General features: G+C 34.6%; 1 long non-coding RNA gene across 1 annotated transcript in view; it reads right to left on the bottom strand.

Moving 5' to 3' along the window:
• Window positions 1-16,805, bottom strand: part of LOC107594911 (uncharacterized) — a 32,927-nt gene extending 16,122 nt beyond the window's left edge. Inside the window, exon 1 of the long non-coding RNA XR_001610213.1 lies at window positions 16,752-16,805. This is a non-coding gene — a long non-coding RNA (uncharacterized lncRNA). The remainder of the gene's footprint in view (window positions 1-16,751) is intronic.
• Between the last annotated feature and the right edge of the window lie 350 nt (window positions 16,806-17,155).

Below are 17,155 nucleotides of genomic sequence, written 5' to 3'. Positions count from 1 at the left end.
ACGAGAACTGTACATTTGTGGGAGGTCTCAATAAGAGGTTTGTTATCACTAAGATACAGTTGCTATGGTGAGGCTAATTAGCGTGGCTACATGAGGGTGTGACTAAGCACTATCAGTGTCCAGCGGGAGCCAGTGAGTAACCAGAGAAAAGGGAAAATTAGAAATAATGCATTGTTTGTGCAGCTGCATTTTCAGTCTAGTCAGCAGGACTGCATTTCAAATATATCCCTGTTTCAAGACCAGAATAGGTAGCTTTCACGGTTTTCGGCTTCTGTTGTGGCTTTTGGAAATGCATAGTGGAAGTCAGACAGTCTGTGGGGTTAGAGGATCTGTTTAGGATAAGATTTGCGCATTTGTATTTTTAGGCATAAGAGTACTTTGGATTGCTCTCTGCATATGAGTATTTAAAGGAGATTATGGTCTTTGTCTTACAGTTGATGTTATTTGTGGAGGAAACAAACAATCATTCTTTCCCATTCTATTTTTTTCTCTTGGTAGTCACTGGATACGAGTGATCTGACGTGTGTTTTTGTTTACAGATGCCAATTCATTTGATCCTACAATAAGAAGAGTGCTTTGTGGGGGGAAAATAAATAAATACATAAAACATATTGCATGGATTCTTTCTTGCTTGGAGTTTCACTAGTCATATATAATCTCTGTACAGTAGCACAGGCTATCTGAACTGTTTTGGACCCCTTAAAGCATTTATTGCTGATTAATTATTAATCAATTATTATATTTTTGACCCTATATGCTTAACAAAAGTTTTTATTCTAAGGATCCTCAAATTAATGGAATTATTTCTTGATTGAGAACAAACGTTTGCAAAACCATGACAAGTGATATAAACTTCCATTGTGATTTGATTTGATTTGATTTGATTTAGGCTGTGTTTTTGTCTTTTCTCATATTTCAAATGAGTATTGTTTCTAATCAAATGTTAATGTGATTCATCTCAAATACTGAAACAATTCTCAAATATGTTCTGCAGAAGAAAGTCAGTTATGCAGGTTTGGAATGACATGAGGGGGAGTAAATTATGACAGAAAGTTTTGTTTTTTTGGGGTGGGGTGGGGTGAACTATCGCTTTAAGGAATTTTAAATGTCTATGGAGAAAAAGAATGAGAAATATATTTCCGTAACCCATAAAACATATTGCATGGATTCTTTCTTGCTTGGAGTTTCACTAGTCATATATAATCTCTGTACAGTAGCACAGGCTATCTGAACTGTTTTGGACCCCTTAAAGCATTTATTGCTGATTAATTATTAATCAATTATTATATTTTTGACCCTATATGCTTAACAAAAGTTTTTATTCTAAGGATCCTCAAATTAATGGAATTATTTCTTGATTGAGAACAAACGTTTGCAAAACCATGACAAGTGATATAAACTTCCATTGTGATTTGATTTGATTTGATTTAGGTTGTGTTTTTGTCTTTTCTCATATTTCAAATGAGTATTGTTTCTAATCAAATGTTAATGTGATTCATCTCAAATACTGAAACAATTCTCAAATATGTTCTGCAGAAGAAAGTCAGTTATGCAGGTTTGGAATGACATGAGGGGGAGTAAATTATCACAGAAAGTTTTGTTTTTTTGGGGTGGGGTGGGGTGAACTATCGCTTTAAGGAATTTTAAATGTCTATGGAGAAAAAGAATGAGAAATATATTTCCGTAACCCAAGCCATATTGCTTTCCATGGTTGTCTAGTGAGATTTTTGTTCTCAATTGTGAAATTTTATACAGGCCCCCTGGCTGAAACAGACCCTAGTTTAAGAAGTGCATCTGTAGTGCAACTGGTAGAGTGTAACCTGGACTTACTGCCATTTTCTGTCTGCACAGTACTGTCCCTATGAATAAAGGTAAATATTAAAGGTTTGGAATCAGTAAGATTTTGTAATGTTTTTGAAAGAAGTCTCTTCTGCGCATCAAGGCTGCATTTATTTGATCAAAAATACAGTAAAAACAGTCATATTGTGAAATATTATTACAATTTAAAAGAATGGTTTCTATTTTAATATACATTATTATAATTTATTATACAATTTATCTAAAACCATTAACAATCTTACTGATCCAAAACTTCTGAACGGTTGTGTGTATGTGTGTGTGTGTGTGTTATTAACATAATAACAGACCCGCATATCTCTGCTCTAGCGGTTCTCAACACCGAAAGTACACCTCGTCAATTATCGACCAATAATGTAAGAGTCTCACTTCTTCACTTCAGAAAAACTCAAAATGCCCAGCACTGGATGGGCTTGAAACTACAGGGAAAATGAGCACTTCTCCAATCGGCTGACCACTCAGTATCCCACTCTGTTTTGACAAACTTTTCAATCTCAGAGGATATTCTAATTTTTATGATTAAAGCATGACTACAATGTCTTCCAACTATGTACAATCTGTCAATATGGTACCCGTCAAATTACAACTCCTAATGTCTGTTACATCAAAATCAAGAGGAAAATTAAACGGTTGCCCACATCTTAAATGGATGTTGTTGTTACAAAGGACTGTACGTGTCCAGACACGATCGCCTGGTTGATTTGATTGTAAAGGACTTGAAAACAATACATAAAGACAGTAACCAGCATACTACTGTTGAATTGAACTGGTTTTATGACAACACATTTGACAGTGACTATTTTCAAAACATTGCAAACACTCCTGACATTGTGATTGCAAACAAGGCTTTGAACTCTGTATTTGTCATTGAGGTTGGCTGTTGTTTTGATCTGTATTTGTCATTAAATAAAGAGTGTGTGTGTGTGTGTGTGTGTGTGTGTGTGTGTGTGTGTGTGTGTGTGTGTGTGTGTGTGTGTGTATAAAGGTTTATATGGGATATGAGGACACAAATGAGTATAATGACATGGGTATTACAACATGAACATGGATTATGAGGACAATTCCAAATGGTTTTAAAATAAACATACTAAAGTTTTTTTTTTTTGCAGTATAAAAACCATTTCACCTATAGAGTCCCTGTAAATGGTGTATTTGTGTTTAGTTAGTGCCACTTTCTTGTCTTGGTAAAGCCCTATTAATGAGGTAAAAGAAAGAAAGAAAGAAAGAAAGAAAGACTTTTTTCAGCAAGGACACATCAAATTGATCAAAAGTAACTGTTTTATGTTAAAAAAAGATTTATAAAAGAATAAAGTGTGAGTGTGTGTGTGTGTGTGTGTGTGTGTGTATAAAGGTTTATATGGGATATGAGGACACAAATGAGTATAATGACATGGGTATTACAACATGAACATGGATTATGAGGACAATTCCAAATGGTTTTAAAATAAACATACTAAAGTTTTTTTTTTTTTGCAGTATAAAAACCATTTCACCTATAGAGTCCCTGTAAACGGTGTATTTGTGTTTAGTTAGTGCCACTTTCTTGTCTTGGTAAAGCCCTATTAATGAGGTAAAAGAAAGAAAGAAAGAAAGAAAGAAAGACTTTTTTCAGCAAGGACACATCAAATTGATCAAAAGTAACTGTTTTATGTTACTATTTCAAATAAATGATGTTCATTGATCTATGAATCCTGAAAAAAAAAACAATCATGGTTTCCACAAAAATATGACTGGAGTAATAACTACTGAAAATTCAGCTTTAATATCACAGGAATAAATTACATTTTAAAATATATTTTAAAAAAAGAAAACATTTAAATGATAATATTTCACAATATTACTTTCTACTATATTTTAATCAAATAAATGCAGCCTTAGTATACAGTATCATACACAAGCACACACACACACACACACACACAGGAATCAGAGTTTCCAAATATGGAAACATTGTTTAATTACAGTTCTTATCACTTCTATTAGAGTAACCTGATGTACATGTTTGTTTACTTAAGTGCTACACACACTAAAAGACCATTTAATATTCATCTGTCAACATTCACACATTCTTCCATATTCGTCTGGTGGGTTCTGCCTCTGGCAAGCACCAATGTATCAATGTCAAGTCATTGCAGGGAGATGGAGAAAAAGCAAATCTCAGCAAACACTGAGCCACGTGGCTATTGCTGAACCAACAGCTCTTCCGTGGCATTGAGATGGAGATGAAAGCAGCTGTAAGGCAAATGTTCTTCATATTTGGAGTGAGATCATAAAATTGCTTTCTTCTGTCTGGATGCGAGTTTTGAAATCCTGTTTAAAAAGATATTGCAGTGTCCTCTAAACTAAATATCTGAAGGCAATCACAAACGAGCACTAAATAAATACCCAGCAAACCTTATGTTCAACCGTCAAGGCTGGCCAAGAGTACTATAAGAGTTGACGGGGGTGAAAAATGAAAATAGGCCAAGGGTTTCTCCTGTCTGCACATATAAACGTGATGTCTGGTCCCCAAAACTTTCTGCTTTTGGAAAAACTAGAGACCAGTGGCCACAATTTTTTGCAGGTCAGTTAATTTGTTGGCCTGAGGCAAAGAGCAAAACACCAATTAAGAGCAGGGAGGGTCGAGCACTCGGTGTGTGAGGAGAGATGAAAGTGCTGGCAGAGTTTGGCCACCGGAGCTCACTGTTAAGACTCTGACCTCAGAATATATCAAATACTCTGCTCTCAGTGTCTCTTTATTCAGCTGCGGAGGGTTTTTTAAGTGACAAGAAGTGAAAATTGATCATCATTTTCATCAACAAAAATTAAGGTGCAAAGTTTTTACATCTACACTACCGTTCAAAGGTTTTTTGTAATGAATATTTCATTCAGCAAGGAACCATTACATTGATCAAAAAGTGACGGAAAGACATTTATGATGTTACAAAAGATTTTCTATAAAAACATAAATAATCCTGTTTCCACTAAAATATTAAGCAGCACAATTGTTTTTAACATTTATAATACTAAGAAATGTTTCATGTGCACCAATCATATTGAGATGACAGCCTTCACAGATTTCTGAAGGACCATGTGACAGTGAAGCCTGCTTTGCCAAATAAATTACATTTTAAAATACATTCAAATAGAAAACCGCTATTTTAAATTGTATTAATATTTTCACAGTATAACGTATAAATGTACAGTTTTGTTGTACTGTATGGGTGAGTATAAGAGACTCATTTCAAATGCATTCATGACATTTTTTGAATAGTAATATACATTAATGAATAGTCTATTTACAAATATGTTTAAAACAATGTTCACTCCAGGGTAGTGCACCATTCAAAAGTGAATTGAAAATGTTTTCTACATTCTTAGATTCCTTCATTTGAATTGAGGTATCAAGCAAGATGGAGAATTTCAACTGAAATTTGAATGTAACAAGGTGGAATTAAAATAAACTCAAAGAATGAAAAAAAAAGCAAATTTACATCCTGTCACACTGGCCAGCAAAACGCCAATATGCATAAATAAGTGTAAATATGCACTATAAGTGATTTGAAATTAATAAAAATAAGACAAATATTAAATTCTCAACACAAACCTTTATTCAATATCAAATCTTCAGTATATAATTATCTAATATTACAGCAAGTGACTACACACGTGATGTCTCACCATAAAGAGAGGCAGAGTATGTTCATGTTTCACAATATTAATTATATTAAAATTAATATAATACAAAATTACCAGAAAGACTGGAGGCTCCCAGGAAAAATTAGTCTTCCACCATGGGAACCAATTAGTCTCAGAAAACCAATAAGTATTGTCGATATTCTTCACGTTCCCATCTATTTTGTCCCATGTGTATAATTCCATAATCCATACTGTAGTAATGCATACATCTGCAAATTGAAAAACATGATGTAACACATGCAGTGCATTGTAGTATCACACAAATTCAGTCGACATATACAGTACTGCCTACTAATGGATCTTTAGTATATTGCCTGAAGATGTTAGCCTGTTGTAGAACCAGTTAACCTGTGTAATATTCAAGCAGTTCAAGAATACAAATGGAGAGGAAATCGGTATAAGGCAACTAGCTGGTACCAACCTGTATTACATGCTGCACGGAGTTATTAATACATTTTGTTTTGATGTCTGATTTTTGCATGGCATATCTCAAACTTTGATATAATTTTCAAATATGTTGCTTTGAAATCTTCTCTCCAAAATGTATAAAGTCAAGTATAAAGAGTGCTGCCATTACCACCTCCCCAACTGTAACACTAATTGAAAACATAAACATATGTTTAATATTTGTGAAAAAATGTAATCAAATTTACTGTTCAAAATAATTAAGCTTCTATTAGGAATGCACAATGTATTGATATTGGCTGATATTAGCAAACGCTTTTATCTAAACTCAAATAGTGGTGCTAGCAATGCCAAGATTATGGGTTCGATTCCCAGGAAATGCATGAACTGATCAAATGTGCACACTGGAACTGCTTTGAATAAAAGTGTCTGCCAAATGCATGAAGGAAAATGTAAATGAGGAGTACTACAAAACATTTCATTTTCAAATGTATCTATAGTATTTAATTGTTCACGCTCATATCTTTATTTTCACATTTACTGTGAAGTAACTTTGCCCTCCAGCTCTGACTTAAGGTTAACCTTAAATAATAAAAAAACTAATAATACTGTTAAAATGTAATTTTTACAAAATGTTCATACTGTACATTAATGTATTGATGCCTACATCCACTAATGTAAAATTACTGATTTTATTTATTTATTTGTATTATAATTTATTTAAACAAATTAGAATGGAAGGTTAATATTGGTGCATCTCTAAATTCTACATTCTGACAGCAAGACTTACAACTGCTCTGTCACCTCAAAAAGGCAGTGGTCATGTATTTCACTCCATTACAACTCTTTGTTACACACCCTGGCCTGTGCATACATCATGGTAAATAACAATGTCTTATAATGATAATTGTTAACTCTGTAGGCAGCATGAGTTATTGTACGCTTTCACATTAAAACACATAAAAAATGACTGAGTAATTCAGACCTCCCAGAACTGAAAAGACCGTTTTTTTTTCCAAGAGCAGCACTGATACGGGTCGGGCATGTTCTTATCTTAAGTTATTTACTGCTGTCAGAGAGGTTGACTGGCAAAGGAATGAATGATTGCTTGAGTTTGAGTAACTACTGGCCCAGCAGTCCATTTCTGCCAATGAGAGTGGAAAGATTAAAGGAATGGGATAAAACGAAAAGCCATTTGTTCATAGATGCCCTGAAGAGAGAATGTAATTGCTTACAACTACCTAAAAAGGTTTTCTTGACAAGAACAGTCAGCTACTATGACGTTATGAAATTGAACATTAAAAATCCCCAATAAACGTCTGAAGATCACATTGTGAAAAACAAATGCCACATGAATGTAAGGGAACACAAGTTCACTAACTGATTATGAAGAGCAAAGAGAAACAAAGCTAGTGGGATATGTCGTCAAATAATTCACTTCTATTTGTCTCATTATGAGCATTAAAATTCAATCATTTGCAATTAGATTTAGCAATACAATATGTGCATCAGCATTTCCTCTCCCATCCACACATAAACACAGTTTAGCAACAAGAAATTCAAATCAAAAATGATCTTCTACTTCATTAAACTTTGCACTTTGGTATTTTCTGGACGTTGAGCACAGTGTTTACTCATCGCTCACTTACGTACCCTCCAACTCGCATGACGCATATTAATTTTGTTTACAAATCTCGTCGGATTTATACAGTATATTAAAAACATTTGTGCTCACGAGCCTTTGAGTGTAGATAGTGCTCTGAATAATATAAGCTACTTTTTCCAACTACTTAGGTGGGCTAATCATGAAGAGATTTAACCGAAAATCACTTCAGCATCACCTCCTGAATTAGTATTTTACAGTGAAACTTCCCCTTCATATTCAAAGATCTACAACTGAAGAAATAGCGGATATCTTGAACTACTCAGATGTGCACACACTCCTTTCTATGGTCTGATGGGGCTTTGTGCCCTTCATAAAATATACAGTCTAACAATCAGAATGATTTAATGGCCCCAGGAAGACATTATTATGGTGCAGACAAAATCAATACAACTGAAATTCCGGCAACTTTTTTTCCCGCCGTTTCAGCCTGGTCGACTGAAAGGCTTTTCCCAGCATGCCGTTGTGCTGCCGTTCAAAGAAAGAGGTAGGGGTTAGTCAAGAATCATAATCCACCGGACTGTCATTAAACAAGAGCTAGGTTCATGGCACCCATCATGTTCCAAAATTACCAAACGTCACTTTTAATTAAGTGTGGTAACAGCTCATTTTAATGAAGGCTTGATGTGCTTAGCAGATTTCAGCCCAGCACTCTTAATTCGCTTGTATGTGCCAATGCATTGATTCTGCCCAGTCATACTTACCATGAACCCTCAATATAGATTGAACCCATATGCAGCAGCTACTTTGAAACTGTAGCTTCCCCAGATTCAAGCTACTTAGCAATTAAAATAGTTCAACTACAGTCAAGCTATTTGTTTAAAAAAGTAGCCACTGTAACGAAGCTATACTAACAAGTAGAAGACAACGTTCAAGGAGGCAATATATTATAATCATATTTTACTATATATATATATATATATATACATATATATATACACATTTTAATGACATTGTTTTTGCAAACAGAGCAGTGCAGTTACAGTATCTAGTACAAAATAACATCTCAATGCAGGACTCAAATAAATAATTGAATCTTAAAATGATGAACAAACAAACTGATTCAATCAATCCGATGCCCTAATGCTTCATTATAGAGGTAAGATTTAGGAGAAAACTGCAATTAAGATAGGCTATATCAAGCCATATTTGTCAGAAACACACGTCACAATTTCAAAAAGTCATACAGCATTGATTTAATATTCAAGATTTTTTATAATATAATTTTTATATAATAAAACTTGCAGTGGGTTACCAGTTAGGTTAGTGATTGGGTCACCAGGTAGCTTGGTTTTTGCTTTTGTTGATTTCTTTGATGTGGATGCCTCCCGCGTCCCTTCTTCAATTCTCTCCCAGTTACTCAGCTTGTGTCTTCTCATTGGTCTTTTGTATGTTGTTTTTGTGCCCATCCCTTGTATATATTTGTATATAGTTTTCAACTTTGGGGTCGTAACCAGTGTTGGGGAAAGTTACTTTTAAAAGTAATGCATTACAATAGTGCATTACTTCCTAAAAAAGTAACTAATTACGTTACTTAGTTACTTTTTATTGAAAGTAATGCATTACGTTACTTTTGCATTACTTTTTAAATCTGGGCTGGGCTTGCTTTTTGGCTTTTAATATAAAAAGTTCTATCTTTGGCAAATGTAAAAGCCCTTTCACACCAAAAGCCTCAGGCTGAAAGAAATGTAAATTCACGTCTGTACAGTATACACAGAAGAAGAAAGTTCAACACTCTTCAGCAATAAAAAAAGAAGAAGAAATGTTCGTTTATCTTGTGTAATCTTTGCTTATTCGTATGGTTGAATTGGATCACCGAAGGTCAGCAGCAAATTGGTTAATAAAATGGGATTAAATACATAAAGGATATTTGTATTATTTAACATATTTAATTGTTGCAGCTTTGAGTCATATTCTGAGGTGCATTTTAACTGCTTTTATTAATTTTGAGGAAAACTAAATCAGTTTTTTTTTTTTTGTGAGTGAGTTAGTGAGTGAGTGAGATGAATTAATGCATGTTCACATTTATTCTAGAACTAAAGAAACATCTTACTCCCGATTTCTCTCAACAAGGGGACAGGAGCTTTCAATCAATAAATGGAGAGAAAAAAAGTAACTGACGTTACTTATTTGAAAAAGTAACTCAGATGTTTTTATTAATTTTGAGGAAAACTAAATCAGTTTTTTTTTTTTTGTGAGTGAGTTAGTGAGTGAGTGAGATGAATTAATGCATGTTCACATTTATTCTAGAACTAAAGAAACATCTTACTCCCGATTTCTCTCAACAAGGGGACAGGAGCTTTCAATCAATAAATGGAGAGAAAAAAAGTAACTGACGTTACTTATTTGAAAAAGTAACTCAGATATTTTCTTTTAAATTAAAAAGTAATGCGTTACTTTACTAGTTACTTGAAAAAAGTAATCTGATTACGTAACTCGCGTTATTTGTTATGCGTTCCCCCCAACACTGGTCGTAACAAATGTAAACCCTGTTATCAGCTACTTAGACTGTGCATTAAATATATAAATAGTAGATGCAATGGTAAGATAAAACAAACATGAGAAATAATGGTAACACTTTACAATAAAGGTCTTATTTGTTAACATTAGTTAATGCATTAACTAACATTATCAAAGGTTAATAAATGATGTAAAATTGTATGCTCATTGTTAGTTCATGTTAGTTAATAATGTTGATGTTCGTTAGACAGTGCATTACTGTATACCCAATGTTAAAAGATACAACTTTTGATCTTAAAATGTATTAGTAATTGAGATTAACATTAACTACGATTAATAATTGTAGAAGTAGAAGAGTGTAGAAGAACTAATGTAGTTAACTAACGTTAACAAATAAAACCTTATTGTAGTGTTACCGAAATAATAATGGAAAAAAGTATTAATAAAATAAAATTAGGTAAGTAGGACTAAAAATGAGAATGTAAACCTGTACAGACTGTATACAGTAGAACTGAGACAACGATTCATATTAAAGTCATTGTTGTGAGATATGAAAGGATAATTGTGACAAATAAACGTGTCAGATTTAAAGTCACAATTACAGGCCTCCATAGTTAAGCAAATTCATGTCTAATAAATCCATGAATCACTCATTCCTTCAGACAGCGACGACAGAATACAACCACTCATTTTAGCAGTTACATTTAGTTAGGGTAAAATAACAAGTGTGTGCGCCCTCCGAAAATCCAAATAACCCCTCAAGTTACACATCCCGGTGCTTGTTACTGGAAAACCTACTTCACTTTTAAAACAATTGAGCTACTGTCACGCTGCTGAAAAATGCAGCTAAGTCAGTGCTGCTGCTACTTTTAGTTTGTTACAGCTCTGATATGCAGCCTGACAAACTGATTACACTGATCCTGCACTTTCACTGCCATATAAAATGTGTACTGGCTACAACAGTGTGGGACGTGGGTACGTTTTCTTTTTATTTCTCTATCACTCACAAACACACAGAGAGAGACACATATAACTCTGATGGGCACTTGCTCCTCATTGTGTTAATTCAGTGCTACCTTCCAGGTTTTCAGCTCATTATAAAATTGAAATACACACAACTACAACAAAAACCCTGCCTGAAAACTGAATTGGACAACTCCAGTCTTTTTAATACAAGCCCGATGAGTAACGACACAGAGGCGGTTAATTTATCAGCACAGCTAGATAGCCTTTTTTAAGGGCCTCAAAGAGAGCTCTCTTTTGTGGTTGGGATGGAAAAAATCCTGCGTAAACATTTTCAACGGTACCCACACGCGAGTGCCATAGAACCACAGGATAGTTTCCCTGCTTGAGTGAGAATGGGAAGTTTGTGATGAATATTACTATGCTAATGCACCTAATCTTTATGGACTTTTTATTAGGCTGCAACTCTCAGGCTTTGATTCATGTTTAATGCCCTCATATACAGATCACAAGAGACCTGCAGTTTACTCAGAAAAACGGCATGCTAATGAAGGATAGATTTGGAGTTCATTCCAGATACTGTAGCTACTTTCAAAAGAAGCCTTTAAAATGTGTTGATATGGATGCCTTCGAATGGACACAGCTCTCTCAATTAGCATGCAGGAAAGGGAAATGCAGCCTTCAATTTTGACGTTGCCATCCTCTGACCACTCCATGCTGTGTGCTTGACTGGCCAGCAAACTCACCAGACCTGAACCCCATAGAGAATCTATGGGGTATTGTCAAGAGGAAAATGAGAAACAAGAGACCAAATAATGCAGATGAGCTGAAGGCCACTGTCAAAGAAACTTGGGCTTCCATACCACCTCAGCAGTGCCACAAACTGATCACCTCCATGCCACGCCGAATTGAGGCAGTAATTAAAGCAAAAGGAGCCCCTACCAAGTATTGAGTACATGTACAGTAAATGAACAAACTTTCCAGAAGGCCAACAATTCACTAAAATGTTTTTTTTTATTGGTCTTATGAAGTATTCTAATTTGTTGAGATTAACACAACGCACTGGATAGCTGGCCAATCAGAGCACACCTCACTTTTCAGACTTTGTAAAAATGAGCTTTGTAAAAATCGACGCGTTTCAGAAAGGCGGGGCATAGAGGACAAACAATAAAGTACAGTATGTGGAAAATAATGTTTATTTTTTACCTTAAACCACAAACACATTTCATTACACCAAATACACAAAATAATGTTCTTTTTAGCAACATCATATGACCCCTTTAAACGTCTTTAGCGACCCGGAACTTCATTGACTACCCTCCCTTTCATTTATTTAATTAAAGTCAGACATCAACCTTCTTAATATTCCTCAGTGTATTTATTATAAACAATATAACAACAAATATTATAAAAGAATGTCTGTTGAGATCATGAATGGGCATGACGCCTCTGCCCTTACCTACAGGCCATGGCAAGAGGTGCTCACCGAAAGCTGCTCTCCATCACTAAATCTCTCTATACACACACAGACACACACATGCCCAGTGGCACATGCTCTAATCTAAACCTCTGGCAACAAATCACATGAGTGCATTTGAAAATCATCACCGGCCTTTCCCATAAAGAACACCAATAAAAATAAACGTTCCCTCAATGGAAACATTTCAAGCTCATATGTAAAGTGCTGGCAGGCGAGTACATTACGTGATTTTAGCGTATTTGCCATTGATGTTGCTGTGGGAAAGGGAGAAATGAAGATGGAGAGAGATGGAGGTCTGAAAATGTGCATTAACCTTCGACAAACACACTTCAGTATGGAGTGTTATGGAGCATTTGTGGCATAATGTTGTTTCCTTTAAGAATATGCTCATTTCAATGCTTCCTTTGGGTTTAAAAATAAATAAACCATTTAAAATGTTGGTTATAGTAAAGCATTGATTATAGAAGTAAAAGGTCCTGAAGGATTAAAGCCAAAAATGTGCATCTTAAATATTTCTAAAGCACCTAAATTCTTTTTTTCCCCCGTACAAAATGATGTTGCAATGCCTGATCAAACAAAAATGTATAGGCTAATATGAATAAAATATAGACATATTAAACAGGCTAATTGGCTAGCAGCATGCTAAGCTAGCATTCTGAGTGGTTAGCTTGCAAAGTGCAAAACAAAAAGAAGAATGAGGTCGACGTCGATGGCCTCGTGGGCAGCGCGCCGACATACAGCAACATTGCACTTCGGGTGTCACGAGTTCGAGTCCCGGGCATATATACATACACTGCTGCTCAAAAGTTTGGGATCAGCAAGATTTTGAAAAGAAAAGTTAAAAAGAACAGCATTTATTTAAAATAGAAATCTTTTGTAACAATAGAAGTCTTTACTATCCCTTTTCTATCAATTTAGCACATCCTTGCTGAATAAAAGTATTACATTTCAAAAAGAAAAACATTTACTGACCCCAACATTTTTAACAGTAGTGTGTATGGTTACAAAAGATTTATATTTTAAATAAATGCTGTTCTTTAAAACTTTTTATTTGTCAAAAAATCTTGACAAAAGTGTCACAGGTTCCAAAAAATATTAAGCAGCACAACTGTTTCCATCATTGATTATGAATGAGCATGTTAGAATGATTTCTGAAGGATCATGTGTGACACTGAAGACTAGAGTAATGATGCTGAAAATTCAGCTTTAAAATCACAGGAATAAATAATATTTTTAAATATATTAAGATAGAAAACCGTTATTTTAAATTGCAATAATATTTCACAATATTACTGTTTTTTTCTGTATTTTTGATCAAATAAATGCAGCCTTGATGAGCAGAAGAATCTTCTTTAAAAAACAATAAAATTCCTACTGATCCCAAACTTTTGAGCAGCAGTGTATATATGCACAATTATTATATATTACCGGTGAATAGTTTGCAGGCTGCATTTACTGAATCAAAAATACAGTAAAAATTATTTTTTATTTTAAATGTAACTTCTCCTTTAATGGCAAAGCTGATCTAATGCTCAGTTATAAACAATTAGCTGATAATTAGTTCTCAGTTATTAATAATGGCTCTTATTATTATCAATGTTGAAAACAGCTTTTGCTGCTTAATTTTTTAACAGTTTTTTCCCCAGATTCTTTGATGAATATAAAGTTCAAAAGAACAGTGTTTATCTGGAATATAAATCTTTTGTAACCTTTTGAATGTCTTTACTGTTACTTTTGATCAATTTAATGCATCCTTGTCAAACAAAAGATCTTTTTTAAGGAGAAAAAAAAAACGTACCCAAATGTTTGCTTAATTTTTTTGTGGAAACCGTAATGTACTACCATTTAGTGAATCACCATTTAGCAGTACATTTTCAGTCAGACCACATCAACCTCTTTCAAGAACATAATTTAATGGAAAGCGATTAAAAGAACCCAGTGGGTGATCTAGATCTGTAAATATGATGGCGACTAATGCCTTGGAAAAAAATATAAATTACACTTGAACCCATCTAGCTATGACAGCCATTTAAAAAGAGAGCAAGTAAACCTACAGTGTGCGTGAGGTCGTCTGACAGGCAGCATGACATACAAAGTATTTCACAACAGTGTATGGAGCAGACGCACATGTTTATTTTCAGTCGTTCAAATGGCATTGGAGGTCTATATTCACCTTTAAGTGCACTTGAACAATGACAGAATGATCAAATATGTATAATGTGCGACTGGAATCAAGTAGACGTGAGGTGAAGAAGAACTAAAGCATTTGTTCTGATGGACCTATATATAGCTTATTAAACACGTCTTTTTTTTTTGCCACAATAATCACACAGCATTGAATGAAGACACCAGCATGCCATGATGAAGAGCTTGATCACCACCAATCACTCCAGCAAAGCAATTAAAGAGTCAGCACAAAGCATTTTACTGTAATTACATCACACAAATCGACTCGGACAAGAGAGCACATACAGGGCCACATGCGAAATCAAATGCATTGGCAGCAGCTTTACAGTGACAGCTAGAGAGGCATCGGATCTCTGGCAAATAATAATAATAAATGTCTAAGCCTCACTCATGATTCCATTATGATTTAGGCTTTATGGGCTTTTTCCCCATAAGAGCTTCAAAACAAATTCATCCCTTTAGGCTTCAGCATCAATTCACCACCAATTCAATTTAGAATCATCTTAGCACGACCTTCGATGATATTATTTCAGAGAACATAAACAAAAAGTATATATCTTGTTCCGAGCTCACATATATGTACATACTAGTTGTGTGATAAATAACTCTCAAAAACCTTCAGCCAGTGGGGGTTTTTAAAGTCAGTGTAAAGGCAGTTCAGAGAATTCTTTCTAAACACATTATAAATGTTAGAAATGTATAACTGGAAACACGTTACAAAGACTTTGAACTATGTAGTACTGAATTGTGGAGTTAGACAGTTAAACAAATTTTCACCATTTTTGTGTTCAGATTTTTTTTGATAAGTTATTTTTATTTACTTGCCGTTTTTTTTTTTTTATCATTCAAATTTGGCTGGGTGGTTAATAATTTTTTTTTCTGTGGTGTGACCAACTCCGAAGACATTTGATATTGCGTTACACTGACTTTAAAAACATTTTTGTCAGGCAGTCAGGATGTGTGTGCATGTTAGAGAGACATTCACAAAACAAGCATGAAAAATATTGTTCGCTGGAGTGTTAGAACAGCTTCACCGTCCATAAAGATAGCGTGCATGAGTCAGATGTGGGCTGCTTTCAAAATGTCCTCTTATGTCCACAAAGAATAACATGAGAGACTTCGCAAACGTTCGTATTTACCTTTTCATAAAATAACCCACAAAATCCATATTTCTGCAGGAATAGGAAATTCATATCAAGCAAAATCATAGTCCACTAGCTGTGACTGTACACACATTTTACACAAACACTGAAAGATGTTTGTAGACAGATCACTTGAATCAGCATGAGCATCACGACTCGGTGTCAGACTGTGCTAAACGCTAGGCCCTGACTCCACCAGCATGTGTAGTCAGAATTTTGAAGTTCTAAACATACTTTTTATATAGTTTAGGTATTCTAAACGCATGTTATCTTTACAAATGCATTTTGCCAGTCAGCTTAAAGAGCGGTTGTTTTTAAACAGCCTTTATTTCTAAACACATCCACCATATTTAATCTAAGCCAGTGGTTCTCAATTCCAGTCCCACTGCTCAGCACTTTTTCTATGTCTCTCATATCTGATGCCCTTGGTTCAGTTCATGAATCCCCCTCCTAATGAGCTGATGATCGGAATCTAGTGCGTTAAATAAGGACGACATACCAAATATGCAGAGCAGTGGTACCCCAGGACTGAAATTGAGAACCACTGATCTAAACAAATTAAGTGATAAGCACTTGTACTGTGAAAATACATTATGTAATGAATTAAAAGCATGTAGTTGGTGGCCTAAAGTAGTTGGTTAACACTTCAACATGTTTATGCGTGTTACATGCATACATTACATTACATTACCCAGCCCTGATTTTGTGACACAACACAACAATTTTTTGAACCAAAATGGCTGCCGCTTTTCCTGTCATCAAAATCATGGCCTCCTACCATTAGCATGAAATCATTAGCAGTCCAAAAAGTGTTGAAAACAACACTGTTTTCAGTGATGACAGTAAACATGCTATGCTCAGCAAATCGTATCAAGCACAGTAAACAACAGCTTATGAATGTTAAAGTAGGACTTACCAGCTTTTAAACATGGCTCCACTAAAAACTAACATGATGTCACTTCCTCCTGATCATGTAATTTAAAGTGACAGTTTGCTATTATTTTGAAGTGAATAAACCCTAATATACTGCACACACACACACACACACACACACACACACATATCATATATATATAATATTCATAAATATCTGTAGATATCCATCTATATTGCAAATGACCATCAGTCTCTATCTCTTCTATCTCTTTTTTCACAAGTTCACAATTTTTATCTTTAAAGCGGTCATATGATGCGATTTCAATTTTTCTTTTCTCTTTGGAGTGTTACAAGCTCTTGGTGCATAAAGAAGATCTGTAAAGTTGCAAAGACTAAAGTCTCAAATCCAAAGAGATATTCTTTATAAAAGTTAAGAGTCAGCCA

Source organism: Sinocyclocheilus grahami, unplaced genomic scaffold (genome assembly GCF_001515645.1).
Source record: "Sinocyclocheilus grahami isolate Dianchi unplaced genomic scaffold, SAMN03320097.WGS_v1.1 scaffold192.1, whole genome shotgun sequence".
NCBI classification, from domain to species: domain Eukaryota; kingdom Metazoa; phylum Chordata; class Actinopteri; order Cypriniformes; family Cyprinidae; genus Sinocyclocheilus; species Sinocyclocheilus grahami.
Note: the sequence above shows the minus strand (reverse complement) of the source record. Positions and strands in the feature narration are given on the sequence as shown.